The sequence below is a fragment of the Marmota flaviventris genome, chromosome 10, assembly GCF_047511675.1.
Source record: "Marmota flaviventris isolate mMarFla1 chromosome 10, mMarFla1.hap1, whole genome shotgun sequence".
Lineage (NCBI taxonomy): Eukaryota > Metazoa > Chordata > Mammalia > Rodentia > Sciuridae > Marmota > Marmota flaviventris.
The window spans coordinates 24,759,156-24,768,134 of record NC_092507.1 but is presented as its reverse complement, the minus strand read 5'-3'; positions in this window follow the sequence as shown (position 1 = coordinate 24,768,134).

Here is an 8,979-nt window from a genome sequence, read left to right as displayed (position 1 = left end):
GAGTTTCATGAGTTCAAAGCCAGCCTCAGTAACTTAGTGAGGCCCTAAGCAACTTAATGAGACCCTGTCTCTAAGTAAAATGTAAAAAGAGGGCTATGGCAGAGTACTTGCCTAGCAGGTATGAGGCACTGGGTTTGATCCTTAGTACCACATAAAAATAAACAAATAAAATAAAGCATGCTGGCCATCTTCAATTAAAAAAATGTAATTTTTAAATGTAAAAAGAGCTGGGGGTGTGCTTCAGAAGTTAAGCACCCCTGGGTTCAATCTCTGGTGCCAAAAAAATAAAACAATAAATCTTCTAGGTGAAAACAGAATATTTTTATGGTCTTGAGATGAGTAAAATTTTCCTAAATAGGCCACAAGAATTACTAGCCACAAACTTTTTCATAATTTAACTTCATTAAAATCTGGAAAATGTGTTCATTTGAAAATGTGACTAAGAAAGTGCAAAGATAAGTCTTGCACAGGAGAAGATATTTTTAATACATATGCTTAACAAAGGACTCAAAGTGTGGGATATATAATAAATATAAATCAGAATCACACATGGGCCAAAAAAGAAACCATAATGAAAATTAGCAAGTGCTTTAATTGAATAATAACAAAAATCCACCAAAACAAAATTTGTAGGATAAACCTAAAGCAATGTCTGTGAGGAAAATGTACGACCTTATTTATCTGTGTTAGAAAACAAAATAGTGAAAGTCAAAAATTAGTGAACCAGGCAAGAGCCTCAAAAATTTAGAAAAGAAATAATTCAAAAATAAGAAGATTCTCACTGCCTCCATTATGCAGCAACATATCAAACTAGCCCCCCTACCATGAACAAATATAAAACTGGACCAAATAATGACATAACTACTCTCAGATACAGGGACATCAGCTCATTGTATTTGTGTAACTGAATAGCACAGACTGGGCATTCTGTAATAATCAGAAATTTATTTTTTACAGTCTGAGGCTGAGAAGTCTGAGATAAGACACTGGTGGGTCTGGTGGTCAGGTAAGGACTGCTCTCTGCTTCGCTTCCAAGATGGTGCCTTATTGCTGGATCCTCCAAAGAGAAGAACACTGTCATCCCATGCACAGCCAGAAAAGCAAGATAGCTAAACACTATGTGAAGCTTTTTTTTTTTTTTAATACAAGGGCTTAATCTCATTCCCAAAGGAGGAGTTTTGGGTCTAAACACCTCCTAAAAGATCCTACTCTTAATACTATTACATTGGCAACATTTAAATTGTGTAGGAGACACATTGAAACCATAAAGATGAACATCCCTGAGAGAAGGGAAACAAAGGATACTAACTCTACAGTTGCCCTGACTTTCTACCTGTAGTCATTTACTGATCCCCAGCAAAAAAGGGTGGGGGTAGGGGAGGGAAGGCAACAGTATTTCTGAGCTGAGAGAACACAAGATCAAGACAACTACATCTGTGAACCAGAGTACAGGAGAGGAGGGAGATACAGAGAGCTCCAGAAATTTCTAGAAATCTGCATCAGGTCCCCCAGATGTTTGGACTGAATGCTAAGTTGAATGTTTCTAGGATGAAACACCACAGGACTAGGCAAAGAATAACTGTTGGAGAGCTGTAAGATTAAAAATTTCCAGAGTTCTTACAGGGTTGGGATATGCTCAAGTCTGGCCAGCCAGATATGAGAGACATAGTTGAATATGCAGAGCAACTAGTAGAGAACAATTAGGTTACTCCTTCTAATACAGTTAACATAGCCTAGAGCATAGCCTTAAAAGACTTGAAATTATTAAGATGATCCACAGCTAGCTGTCTGCCCAAACTTTAACATAATATTTAAAGGAAAACAACAAAGTCCAGCTTGTCCATAATGTAACATTTACAATGCCCAACACCTAATAAAAATTATAAGATGTTTAAAAAAGGAAAATGAGACTTATAACCAAGAAAAAAATAATCAGTACAAACACACCCAGAAACGACAAAGATGATGGTGTTAGCTGACAAAAATACTAAACTAGCTAGCAAAAATATTTTGGTATGCTCAAAGATTTAAAAGAAAACATGAACATAATAAGAGAAAGGGAAAATGATTCTTAAACTAATGAAACTTCTAGAACTGAAAAATTACATTTCTGAAATTATAATTTCACTGGATAGGGTTAAAAGCAGGTTACACACTATAGAAAAAAATGATTAGTGAACTTGAAGACCTAGAAATAGAAACTATCCTGCCAGAAGTGATGGTGCACACCTTTAATCCCAGCTATTTAGGAGGCTGAAGTAGGAGGATTAAAAATTCAAGACCAGCCTGGGCAATTTAGCAAGATTCTGTATGAAAATAAAAAATAAGGGCTGGGGTTGTGGTTCAGTGGTAAAGTGCTTGCCTAGCACATGTGAGGCACTGGGTTCTATCTCTAGCACCCCATGAAAATAAAACAAAATGTATTTAAATAAATAAAGGTACTGCACCCATTTAAAACTAAAAAGATATTTTAAAATAAATAAATTAATTAAAAGAGCTCGGTTTGTGGTTCAGTAATAGAGTATCCTGCTTTTTATCCCCAGTACCAAAAAAAAAAAGGGGGGGGGAGAAGAAGGAGGAGGAGGAGAATTATTATTTTAGTTACCCTGATGGATAGAAAGAAAAAGCAAACAATCAACAGCAAAAAAAAAAAGAGAGAGAGAGAGATACTGAATTAAGTCAAATGGAACATGGATGAGTTATTGGAAAACAGAAGTGAAATAGACCATAAGAAAAAGAAGAACTTCACATATATTTGCACTTTCTTTCTTAATGTGCCATATGGATTTTATATTAGCTACTGTACTTCATCAATTCTGAGATGCTCATTTGTTCATATTTTAACACCTTTGAAAAAGGGCTGCATCCCACAATTAAAATCACATTGGTATTGCTGGTAACCAGGCAACATTCTTAATTACTGTTGCGTGCACATTTGCTTCGTTGGCCATAGCTGTTCATCTTATTATCACTTCAGTTGAGCTATGCAGATTATTAGTACTACCCATTTTAGGTTAATTGTCTTTTTAACTGTTCTCAAAAATATCACACTATAATTCCACCTTGAAATAAAAAGATACTCTATGTGCAAAAGGGCATGGAAAGATAGTAGTGAGGCAGATATTTTTTGTTGGGGAAATAATGTAGGAGGAATTGAAAGTAGGACTATAATATAATTTATGGCACAGAATATATAATTTTGAGACAGGATAATGGTATTACCAGAGGAATGACCATCACTCACAGACTTTGGACTTGCAACAGAATATATAGTTACTTATGGAATTTGGGTTGACTTCTTCTGGATGGATAAACAAGTTAACAGTTTTTCAAAAGATGGTTGTTTAGCTGGGCATATTGGCACATACTTATAATTCCAGTGGCTCAGGAGCCTGAGGCAGGAGGATTGTGAGTTCAAAGCCAGGCTCAGCAATTTATTGAGGCCCTAAGCAACTTAATGCTACCTTGTTTCAAAACAAAATATAAAAAAGGGCTGGGGATGTGGCTCAATGGTTAAGTCTCCCTGGGTTCAATCCTCAGTACAAAAAAAAAAAAAAAAAAAAAAGATGGTTGGTTGTATTATACTTGGCCGAAAGTTTAAATAGGAGAGTAAGTATTGAAGGAAAGGGATATGTCAATGGACAGACAAAGGGTAGACCATAGTAGGCACTTGTTTTGCATATAGCACTTAGACTCCTCTCCTAGTCCTATTTGGTAACCATGTGCATCTTGCTACGTATGGGTGGTTAAGTGCTACTACTTGGAGTCTACCACTCTAGGATCCTGCTGTCTCCATTGAAATCAGGAAGCAAATGCTATTTTTTACTACTACTCCCAGCTTCACAGAGAATAGCTACAGCAGTGTCTTTAAAAAAAATGACAGGGTTCCTCTCACTAATATATTTCTCAATTTCTCCACAAAAGGATTGTTTTCTGGGTTCATTCTGGGTGTATAGTTAGCGGGTGTGAAACACATTGCACATGGAAATGTACTAATCTCCCTTCTAGTTTAAGGAAGTTAAGGCATCTTAACATTTTTTAGTAGACCACCATTTAGTCTAAGTTCCAGTCAATCAATCAAGAATGATCAGAATCTTCTTACTACTGAAATTAGCCTGCTGAAATAAGAATCTCTAGTAAATGCATTCATATCCATAAATTCAGTCCAATCTGAAATTATAGTACTTGATCCTTGGTCTAGCACCCTCAGGCTCTATTTCCACATGTGTTCACAGCCTAACTTTACCCCTATTTGCCTCTCCTCTTGAGTTTGTCTTGGTAATTTGCCCTCTAGGTACACTGGGGTCTGATTCTAGTTCTACATCACTGGACCACAAAGAAAGTGCTTCTTTATTTGTAATTTTTAAAAAAATTTTAGTACCAGGGATTGAACCCAGGGGCAAACTCTACCACTGAGCCACATCCCTGGCCCTTTTATGTATTTTCTTTAGAGACAGGGTCTCACTGAGTTGCTCAGCACCTCATCAATGCTAAGCCTGGCTTTGAATTCGAGAGCCTCCTACCACAGCCTTCCAAGCTGCTGGGATTACAGGTATGTGCTCCTATGCCCAGCAAAGAAGATGCTTTTGCTGTGTCCCAGATCCATCTCCTTTCTCTTCTCTGCTCTGTATCACAGATGGGCTGATGCCTTCTAGTTATATTTCCTGACTTCTGGGTGAATAAGAGGTTGGAGTAGAAAGGGAGGTGATGAGACATTTCTCCCCTTCCTTCTCTGCTTTGGTGGCAACTCATCAGGGTCTCCACACCCTGAAAGACAGACCTGTCAGAGTTCCAGCTTCCATTAGCTGACTCTAGGCTCTGGGCTTCTAAGTAATACAACCCCTTCTCTTTATTCCTGCCTCTGCAAGAAATGTGAGGCTTTTTTCAATCACAGTCATAAAAGACCCTTAGCTTTTAGGTGGACACTTGGGCTGAAGAGTCAGGATATGAGCTCCTACAGTGTAATTAGAAGCAACTACCCCACTTCGCTCTTGAAGTCTCTATGCTATTCATGCTGCTATATAGCAATGACCCCTCAGCATTATGGCCTTGCTGTTAGTGGACACTTCATTTTAGTTGACTACAAGTTCTAATTTAATTGACCATTTCACCAATGTGTGCTTGATCTGTCAGAGTCCCATTGCTTAAAGCTTAATTTCTCACTGCCCTTGGTTCCAACAGACACAAATAACGAATTCTCGGCTCACCCTCTGGTCCTAAGGGTCTGTGGTCATCAGGCACTTCTTGTACAAAGTTCTGTATCAGGCAGGTTTTAATTATATGCAACAGAATGTGAATCTGGCTAATTAAAGCTGTAAAGAAACTTATAATAAAGATTTTGGTTAGCTCATGGAATCTTCAGGGATATTGAGAACTACCCACAGAACCACACAGCCAAAAACTAGAGCCCAAATCATGCTATAGAATTGATCCAGTGGGAACACCAGTTCTGCTGCTGGTGCTAGCTTGCCCTGCCAGTCTCCCCAAAATTAGACACTGGAGCTGCTGCTGGACTAGAAGCCAGGCATAGCTACCTTCTGCCCCTTCCTACCCATGACCAAAGAGACATTCTGCTTGGTCCCTGCTATTTAAAGTTGTATCTTCCGATTCACAGTCAGGGTTAGATGTCCCTGATTGAAGAATTCTAGTCCTGGGTTTGCACCACGGGAAGCAAGCCTTTGTCATTTTTTGGTCTTTTCTAATAAGAAGTATGTTCTACCTCCCTGTGGGTAGAACTCTCCTCTCCCAAAAGAAACAGAAAGAAGATGTGGATGACAGATAGCCAAAAAAAATTCACTACCCTGCATGAAATGCATTGAGTTCATTGTGGGTGGGAGGATGCTTCTTACTCCCTCCTGATGTTTCCTTCCATGTGAAGGAAACTCCATCAGTATAATCCCCTTGCCTTCACACCATCACACCTCCTTGGGTATGATGTAATGATATCCTGGGGGAGTCAATGGGGGTGTGTTAACTCTCTGCCTTCCTCTTTCCTTTCCCTGTGGGAAGACTCATTTTATTTTATGAAATACTTTGTGGATTGTTACTGCTCATATACTATTGGGGCCCCCTCCCCAAAACCTCCATTTCCTCACGTTCAAGGCTCCCTGATTCAACCCAGGCCCTTCTGGCTTCCTGGAAGACAGACTTCTTTCTTTAAAAAAATGTTTTTATTAGTACATTATAGTTATAAATAAGAGTGGAGTTCATTTTGACATCATCGTACATGCATGGAATTTAATTTACTCCATTTCAGTCCTTGGTGCCTCCTGTTCCCTTCCTCCCTCCCTTTTGTCTACTCTACTGATTGGAAGATGGATTTCTAAGAAACCCAGGTAATCGCCCTCACTAACAGCTGTCAACCACTCCACAAATATAAACTCTACTGGAACAAATGTACAGCCATTCCATGGGTAACCACATTAGAACTCTAAATAAAAAGAAGCAGCGCAGTTCTGCCCACCAGTTCCAATGGTTTTCACTTGCCTGAGTTCCCATCAGTTCTTGTCCCAACACTAAACATTTTTTTCTTAAACCTGCCATTTTTTGCAACTTCCTAAGCACCAGATATCTTGATAAGCACTTTAAACCATATCACCAGCAATGTTTTATTACCAGAATCCCCCCCCTTTTTTTCACTTCCCCAGAATTCCTTTCTCTTATAAAAAGAACATTTGTTGAGACCACACTAGGCACCATACTATGCCCTCTTTTGATCCTCATGACCCAGCTTTTGTATGTATGTGTCCCACCCCTCCCCCAATTCTCCAAAGGAAGTTCTGCTGCCCAAGGAAGTCCAGGGACCTGCCATGGGCCCCAGGGTAGTTGGTTTCCTTCTCCTCAGAAGGAGAAAATGTCTTGGTTACCACTTCCCCATTTAGGTTTCCAGGGGCCAACTGGGGTTTGACTACCAGATCCTTTATTCTTATTGCCTTTGTGGCTTTGGGGTTTTCGGGAGCAATTGCCAGGTATCCTTGAGCAAAAGATGCCCCTCTTTCCTGATATGTCAAACATCACAAGGAGAGATGGAGGAGTCCAGCTAAGAGCCATCCAATGAGGAGATACTCACTGAGTCGCAGAACAAATGGGGAAGCAAACAGGGCAGCTGGGCAGAACTTCCAGAGAAGATCTTGCCCCAGAGCTGCAGAGCCAGCAGCCTCAGCCCTCTGGGAAGTGAAAGTGGCAGGCCAAAAGTGGGCTCAGTTGAGTTTTCTGAGTGAGTTTCTTTCTGTTTTGTGTCCTGAAATAAAAATAAACTTGGATTGCACAAGTAGAATTTGTGGGAAGGCAGGGGGTATATCTTAAGGAAGCCTAAATCAGCCAGGTCTAGAGGACTAGAGCCAGAGAGAGGATGCATCAGAGACATACCAATATCTGTCTGTCTGTCTGCCTCTCTCTCTCTCTCCCCACTTTCTCCTGAACGGCCATCTCTGCTTTTACATGTTATGGCTGGTGATGTCCACGCTCCCAAAGAAACACCAGGCTGAATCCAAACCCAAGGCCAGCTTTGGGGCAGTGGGGGGAGGGCAGAAATGTCACCCCTTCCTAAACTGGACCACCCACCACCCCCAGCACACTTTCTTGAGGTCCTTCCTCTGCTGGCTGCAGAAGTTGGTGTTCACCCTCATGCACATCACCCCAGGGATCCACCATGGGGGCTCAGGAGGGCTGAAGCCAGCACCTTTCTTTCTAGGGGTGTTCTGAGAAATCCCTTTCCACATGGTTCCCTGTCTATATTGTGGACCTTCTTGCAGGTGGTGGGGTTCTACTCAGTACCAGGGAAAGAAGCAAAAGATTCTCTCACTCAGGGAAGGGGCAAACCACACCAGTCTTTCATCCCCCCAAATGGAGTCACCTGGTCCTACTTTCACGGGGTCTCCTTTCCTTTTGGCTTACAGATTACATTATTCAGCCAGCCTCCAAGGTCTGTAGACATTCATTCTATTCCCTCATTCTATTCAGGCCATACCTATTCTGAACTGGTCACTGGGTACAAAGGCAGAGTCCCTGTCCTCAGGAGGCTCATAAGAGGTGGGGGCAACTAACCCATTGAAAAGGAGGAACCCAGATGTCCTCCTGATTCTCCAGCCTGCAGGCTGCACTTCCTTTTAATGTGCAAACAGCAACCATCAACCATCTGAGCCCTCAACCTGCAAGACCTCAGGAAAGTAGGTCTCTGACCAGGTTCCCTTTGCCAAAAATCTCTGAGAAAACTTACAGGTTGTAAGTGTCACCCCTCTGCTTCACTGGACCCCAGGGGACCAGACCAGGACTTTCACTCTCCAGCTGCTGCTTCCCTTAAACTCTTCCCCACTGTGAGCATATTCCCAGAGGACCCCAAAGCCCCTTCTCTCCTCTGGGTTCTCTTCACAGGTGACCTTGTCCAGTCTTGTGGCTTTTGAATATCATCGATTTGCCAATCATCGGCACTGACCTTTCTCTGAGCTCCAGACTCGTGTCCAACTGCCTGTCATCTTTACTAGAGGTCAAGATAAGCAGTTCAGACTTAACTTAGCGAAAGCATACTCTGGACTTCTGGCCCTGCCATATCCAACCCCACCTGCTCCCCCCTCGCCACGTCTCCACCTGGGCTGGCTTCAGTATAGGACACAGCACCATCCACTTCGTTGTTCAATCCACAAACCTGAGAGTCACTCCTGGGTCCTCTCTTTGCTCGTGCCTGGCAGCTAGCTCTGCTGACACCACATCAGGCTCCTTCCTGAATTTGCCTTCTCCTTTGCATCTCCATCCAGAGTTCCCTAGACAATGTGGCCATCACCTCTTGCCTAGATAAGAGGGGTGATGTCTGTCTGCTTTCATCCTGGTCCCCTGCAACCTGTTCTCCACACAGAACACGAGTGAATATTTTAAATGTAAATACTACTCTCCTGCTTAAGCCCTTTTTGATGGCTCCCCATCACAGTTAGAATAAAATTCAATTTCTTACTCTGACTTACAGTGCCCTGCCTAGCTGTCCCC